At 47.2% G+C, this 7500-nt stretch overlaps 1 pseudogene; it reads left to right on the top strand.

Moving 5' to 3' along the window:
• Positions 1-2580, top strand: part of LOC138858573 (large subunit ribosomal RNA) — a 2789-nt pseudogene extending 209 nt beyond the window's left edge.
• Positions 2581-7500: the final 4920 nt, after the last annotated feature.

Genomic DNA, 7500 nt, shown 5'->3' on the forward strand with positions numbered 1-7500 from the left:
TGAGGCCATTTACCCATAGAGGGTGCCAGGCCCGTATAACGTTAATGATTACTAGAAAGATATTTCCAAAGAGTCGTGTTGCTTGATAGTGCAGCACTAAGTGGGTGGTAAACTCCATCTAAAACTAAATATAACCATGAGACCGATAGTAAACAAGTACCGTGAGGGAAAGTTGAAAAGAACTCTGAATAGAGAGTTAAATAGTACGTGAAACTGCTTAGAGGTTAAGCCCGATGAACCTGAATATCCATTATGAAAAATTCATCATTATAACTGTAGTATTTAATTTTAAATATTATAGTAATAGTGTGCATTTTTTTTTTTTTTTTCATATAAGGACATTGTAATCTATTAACATAATAAAATATTTATCAAAAGATCATTGGTTTTTAAGTTTATTCAAATTAATTTGCTTTTAGCTTATTAACATAGAATAATTACTGATGATTTGATAAAGTGTTGATAGATTTTATTATATATAATGCTAAAATTCTTTTGAATTTTACAATAATATTATTATCATTGATTTTAATATTAATTGTATGCATTTATATGATTAACAATGCGAAAGATTCAGGATACCTTCGGGACCCGTCTTGAAACACGGACCAAGGAGTCTAACATATGTGCAAGTCATTGGGTTATATTAAACCTAATGGCGAAATTAACTTAACTGTATTAATAATGGGATTAATTTTTAATGTATTACATTATTAATTCAATCCCGGGGCGTTCCATATAGTTATGTATAATGATAATTTATTATTATTTATACCTCTAACTGGAGCGTACCTTGAGCATATATGCTGTGACCCGAAAGATGGTGAACTATACTTGATCAGGTTGAAGTCAGGGGAAACCCTGATGGAAGACCGAAACAGTTCTGACGTGCAAATCGATTGTCAGAATTGAGTATAGGGGCGAAAGACCAATCGAACCATCTAGTAGCTGGTTCCCTCCGAAGTTTCCCTCAGGATAGCTGGTGCATTTAAAAATTATGTAAAATAATCTTATCTGGTAAAGCGAATGATTAGAGGCCTTAGGGTCGAAACGACCTTAACCTATTCTCAAACTTTAAATGGGTAAGAACCTCACCTTTCTTGATATGAAGGTTGAGGTTATGATATAATGTGCCCAGTGGGCCACTTTTGGTAAGCAGAACTGGCGCTGTGGGATGAACCAAACGTAATGTTACGGTGCCTAAATTAACAACTCATGCAGATACCATGAAAGGCGTTGGTTGCTTAAAACAGCAGGACGGTGGACATGGAAGTCGTAATCCGCTAAGGAGTGTGTAACAACTCACCTGCCGAAGCAACTAGCCCTTAAAATGGATGGCGCTTAAGTTGTATACCTATACATTACCGCTAAAGTACATGATTTATAATACAATTTCGGTTGGATTATAAATTTTGAAACTTTAGTGAGTAGGAGGGTACAATGGTGTGCTTAGAAGTGTTTGGCGTAAGCCTGCATGGAGCCGCTATTGGTACAGATCTTGGTGGTAGTAGCAAATAATCGAATGAGACCTTGGAGGACTGAAGTGGAGAAGGGTTTCGTGTGAACAGTGGTTGATCACGAGTTAGTCGGTCCTAAGTTCAAGGCGAAAGCCGAAAATTTTCAAGTTTTAATGAAATGAAATGAATGAATTTTTATTCCATAGTAATTAAACACTTGAATAATTTTGAACGAAAGGGAATACGGTTCCAATTCCGTAACCTGTTGAGTATCCGTTTGTTATTAAAAATGGGCCTTTGTGCTCATCCTGGCAACAGGAACGACCATAAAGAAGCCGTCGAGAGGTATCGGAAGAGTTTTCTTTTCTGTTTTATAGTCGTACTACCATGGAAGTCTTTCGAAGAGAGATATGGTAGATGGACTAGAAGAGCATGACATTTACTGTTGTGTCGATATTTTCTCCTCGGACCTTGAAAATTTATGGTGGGGTTACGCAAACTTCTCAACAGGCCGTACCAATATCCGCAGCTGGTCTCCAAGGTGAAGAGTCTCTAGTCGATAGAATAATGTAGGTAAGGGAAGTCGGCAAATTAGATCCGTAACTTCGGGATAAGGATTGGCTCTGAAGATTGAGATAGTCGGGCTTGATTGGGAAGCAATACCATGGTTTATGTACTCGTTCTGGGTAAATAGAGAATTTCGATTCTTGTTCCCCGGATAGTAGTTACGTAGCCAATTGTGGAACTTTCTTGCTAAAATTTCTAAAGGATTTATTATTGTATAGATACTTTTTAAATTATAACGATTATCAATTAACAATCAATTCAGAACTGGCACGGACTTGGGGAATCCGACTGTCTAATTAAAACAAAGCATTGTGATGGCCCTAACGGGTGTTGACACAATGTGATTTCTGCCCAGTGCTCTGAATGTCAAAGTGAAGAAATTCAAGTAAGCGCGGGTAAACGGCGGGAGTAACTATGACTCTCTTAAGGTAGCCAAATGCCTCGTCATCTAATTAGTGACGCGCATGAATGGATTAACGAGATTCCCTCTGTCCCTATCTACTTTCCCCTGCGGGTTTGGGGAAAGAATATGCCCGCGGCAAGGCATGCCTGTCGTAAAAGGCGACTAAAAGCCAATATGCACTATGACTGTTATTATATTCTTTGCCCAGTAATATCAGCATAGTATATGGAGTGATAGTGCTATAATACTCAGCTTGAACTGATATTAGAAACACTTTAAATGAAAAAGCAAATAAAAAGACATTTGAAGTTCAAGCGACAAATGTCACCAGTCATTTGAGTAATGGGGAGCTCAACTGGCAGTAGTTTAGGCTACGCAGTCTGACCGGAGACTTTCCGGTACCACGGGGAGCAGAAAGCCCTTGGACTTCTGTTCAATCTGCTCATTGGGTTCGGCCCTTTGGGGAGTATCGTGGTGGCTGTGGTTTAAACCTAAATGCTGGAAGAACTGAATTTTCAGTTCGAAAAAAGAAGTTACACAAGTAACTGGGTGCCGTACCCGAAAACGGAAGAGGTTTTAGGTCGGCCTCGAATCATACCAAGATGGTAGTGTGGACCCAGACACACTGCCACTGGTATCCAAATAAATACTTGCATAAGCTCGTTTTGTTTGGGGCGCTGATCAACGCATTGTATTGATCCGTTGTGTTTTGAACACCGTGAGGTAAGGCCGTCGCCGGCAGGTACTCACGTAAATCTACAACGAAAGTTGTCCCTATCTACTCATTCGTTGTTTGGATTCCGACGCGAATAGACGTGCGTGCGCATCGTTGCGATTAATTAGTGATTTTTTCGATTTTCTTTTGTGCGGTATTTGTTTACGCGAGTGAGTTGGCACCGTTGCTTGGCGGGTGTGAAAATTGTTGTTGCGATTTCCGTGGAATTTCGTTTTGTGCGGGTATTCGCTGGAAATTGTTTTTGCTCGGTTACGGGACCGCGTGTGTGGTTTTTCGTGCTAGGGCACGAATTGCGCGTTTTTAGGAAATTTTTGGCGTGGGCATATTAAGTAGCGGTAAGTACATATTTTTTAATATTGTGTACTGTACCTTTAGGTACTACCGCAACGTGGTTGTTATTGTTGTGGGACTCTCCGTACAGTTCCAGTTTAGTGCTGTGTTGTTGGCATTGTTTGCCGGCTGGACTGCTTGTTTGGAGTGCTGTGTTGGGCATCTGGCGTTCAGTTGGTCAGTGTCAGCAAGTCCTGAGCAGGATTGCTCAATAGGTACCGGCGGCTGTCCCAGTGTTGGAGACAGTGAATCCTGTGCAGACAAACGGTCGTAGTAGTGTGCGTTTAGCCCACGGATCGATTCGGTTCAGCGCCACATCGGTCGACTCGCAACCGTTACGGGGACTTGTTCCGTCCGGCGGTCATTTGAGTGACCTTGTCCAGACCATTTGGTTGGAGTTGTGGGCTGTACCCTTGCGAGAACGCCTTAATCGTCCGCTTGGGTCGTCGCTGCTACAGAGCGGGTCTGCGCTTGCGACACTTTTTTCAGCGCGTTCAGTCGCACGTACGTGGCGAGCGGCTGTTTCGGGGTCTTGTCTGAACGAGTCCCATCTGCGTCAGTGGTACGCTTGGCGGATCAGCCTACCGAAAGGCGAAGTCCGAAGGTAGAGATGCCTCCACCACGGAGGAGGAGGGTTAAGTCCCTCGCTGGGAGCGAAGAGTCGGGGCCATCAACCATTACGGTCGACACTTCGGGAGACGAGATGGTGGGGCCATCGGTAAGGTCCCCGCCACGGCGGAAGGCGCGTGTGGGGTCGCCGGTAGAAACGGGGGGTGATGAGGGTGGGAGCGGTAGTGGTAGCGGTTGCGGTAACGGTGACACCGCTGAAAAAGCGGCTGTTCACCCCGCAAAGTCGGGCGAGGGCGAAGTGGGTGTTGCGTGCGTTGATACGGGCGCGAAGAAAAAGGGCGCTAGCAAAATGAGCGTGAGCAAGAGCGGCGCGAGCAACCGTGGAGCTCTTAAGGGGGGTGTTGTTGTCGGGGGTGGTGCGGTTAGCCATGTCGCGGCTATTAAGAAAATTTCGGCGGAGCTTAGCGAAGTAGTTTTTGGGGCCGAAAATTTCGCTATAGGGACCGTGAAGGGGCTGATGGAGCTTGCCTCGAAGTACGAGGCACTTCTGATGACGGTTGTAGCCGAGAATGCCCATCTTCGCGGTCAAGTTGACGCCCTTAGAGGAAGCTGTGGGGGACACTCCTCGCCGCCGAGCAGGTCAATGCCGGCTCCATCGGCACCGATGCCTCCGCCCCCAGCACCTGTACTGGAGGCGATTGCACCGGTGGCGCAGAAGCCTGTTGAGACCTGGTCCGTTGTGGTTAGGAGTAAGGGGCCTGCAGCTTCCTCTGAGGAAGTGATTAAAAAAGTAGTTAAGGAGGTGGGTCCTTCCCTGGGGGTAAGGATCCACGAGGTTAGGCCAATTAAGGGTGGTGGGGCGGTTATCCGCACTCCCTCTGTTTTAGAGAGGGAGAAAGTTGCGACGAACGCGAAATTCGGGGAGGTGGGGTTGGACGTGACTGTCAACCGGAAGTTGGGTCCTCGGGTTGTAGTCCAGGGGGTTCATACGGAGATCTCCCATGATGAGTTCATGGAAGAGTTACTCCGGCTGAACCTTCAGGATTTCAGCCCGGCGTCCCAGAGGTCTGACGTAAGGATGGTCAGTCGCCCCTGGAAGGTGGCCCCTGATGGTAGCACCAATGTCGTCCTTGAGGGTACGGACAAAATGATGTCCGCCCTCCTGGAGGCAGGTAGGTGCTACATCAAGTGGTTCTCCTTCCGGGTGCGACCGGATAGCCCCGTTGCTGGCTGCTTCCGGTGTATGAGTTTCGACCATAGAGTGGCTGTGTGTAGGGCCAAATCAGATGTCTGCCGGAGGTGCGGTCAGGAAGGCCACAGAGCTGCCAGTTGCGTCAATGCACTCCATTGCCGCAACTGCGCATTCAAGGGTAGACCAGCTGGGCATCTTATGATGTCCGCTGTCTGCCCGATATACTGTGGCATTGTTGAGCGCGCCCTCGCCAGACACTGATGGGGGGAATTATACAGTTAAACTGCCAGGGGGCGTATGCCGTAATGTGTGAATTGGGGGGGTGTATGGCTGAGGGGAGGTGCGGCATTGCCTTACTCCAGGAGCCCTACGCCACCAATGGTGTGGTTCGGGGTCTTCCTGGTAGTTTCAGGGTCTTCACGGACCTTGGGGCTAATGCTGCAATTGTTGTGAGTGATCCCAACTACGATTGTGTAGTTGTGGATTCCTCACAACTGGGTGTATGTGTCGCGATAGAGGGGGAGTTCGGTAGGCTGATTGTAGCTAGTTTGTACTGCAAATTTAGCGAGCCCCTAGAGCCCTACCTGGGCTACATGGATAAGCTACTACTACTTGCGAGTAGTAGCCCATTTATCCTAGGGCTGGATGCGAATGCCTCGTCTTCGATGTGGTTTAGTAAGGTATCCCGGCATTCGTCTGGATATCAAAGCCACAGTCGAGGCGAGGCATTAAGTGAATGGGTGGTGGCTAAAAACCTCCACATTGTGAATGAGCCGAGTGAATGGTACACGTTTGATGGGCCTGGGGGCGTGAGTGACATTGACGTGACGCTTATGAATCAGGCAGCAGATAGGGCGTTCGTAGCTAGATGGGAGGTTAAGGGAGGGTGGGGATTGAGTGATCATAATTTGATCCAAATTATGGTTACTCCCAAATCCCCTCCCTCGCTGTATGAGAGTCCATTGCGGCGATGGCGTACCTCTGGTATCGACTGGAACCAATATGGACGATCTGTCAGGGAAGCGGTATTGGGTATACCGCTTATAGCGTTTGAGGATTTGGGGGTCGATGAGCAGGTTGCTCGTCTTTATGAGGTAGTGTGGGGGGTTAATGATAGGGTACTTAGAAAGTGTGAAAGTTTTATCGTTAGGAAAATTAAGTGGTGGACGCATGAGTTAACCTTGAAGAGGAGGACTGTCAGGCGATTGAGGCGAAAGTTTCAACGCGCTCGGCGGTCCAATTCTGACAGGCTGTCCCAGCTTAGGCATGAACTTAGTTGTGCGGCTAGGGAATATAAGGATATGTTGGTAAAAGTTAAAGAAGAGGAGTGGAGGAATTTTGTAGGGGAAAATAGGGACGACCCGTGGGGTCAGGTCTATAGGATCTGCCGGGGTCGTAAGAGGGAGGATATCACCTCTCTTCGCGTTGGTGACACTGTGTTATCAACGTGGAGAGAGTGTGCGGGGGCTTTGTTAGGAGCGTTCTTTCCTAGGGCGGAGGTTCAGGTACCTCAAGCACAAGAGGTACCTGTCCCTCCATTAGATGATGGAGAGTTGGGGTACGCCTTTGGCCTGGTCAGGTCTAAACGGTCCCCAGGTTTTGATGGTTTGAACGGAGAGATGTGTAAAAGCTTGTGGAAGTTCATTCCTGAATACTTGGAGGCCATTTATGATAAGTGCGTGTGGGAGGGTTATTTTCCCCGCGAGTGGAAAATTGCTAGGGTTGTACCTCTCCTGAAGTCCCCTGATAAGATCAGGAGTGATCCTCGCTCTTATCGGGGCATCAGTCTCCTTCCAGTACTTGGAAAAGTGCTGGAAAGAGTTATGGTGGAACGGCTTCAGGAGCTAACGCGGGGTATGTGGTCGGATAGACAGTATGGGTTCAGGAAAGGACGCAGTGTAGAGGATGCGTGGTTCTACGTTCAGGGTGCTGTTAGGGAGAATGTCAACAAATATGTCCTTGGCATATTTGTTGACTTCAAGGGGGCATTTGATTACCTAAGCTGGGATCGAGTGTTGCAACGGCTGGAGGAGCTTGGCTGTCCGGAAATTACTCTTTGGCGGAGTTACTTTTCGGACAGAAAAGCCTCTCTAGTCGGAATGAATGGGAGTGTGGAGATCGGAGTGGTTCGTGGCTGCCCGCAGGGATCCATCTGCGGTCCATATATTTGGAACCTCATGATGGACTCTCTGCTTGGACAGCTCGAACCCCTCTGTAAATGTTGTGCGTATGCGGACGACCTTCT

Source organism: Bactrocera oleae, unplaced genomic scaffold (assembly GCF_042242935.1).
Source record: "Bactrocera oleae isolate idBacOlea1 unplaced genomic scaffold, idBacOlea1 ctg00000010.1, whole genome shotgun sequence".
Lineage (NCBI taxonomy): Eukaryota > Metazoa > Arthropoda > Insecta > Diptera > Tephritidae > Bactrocera > Bactrocera oleae.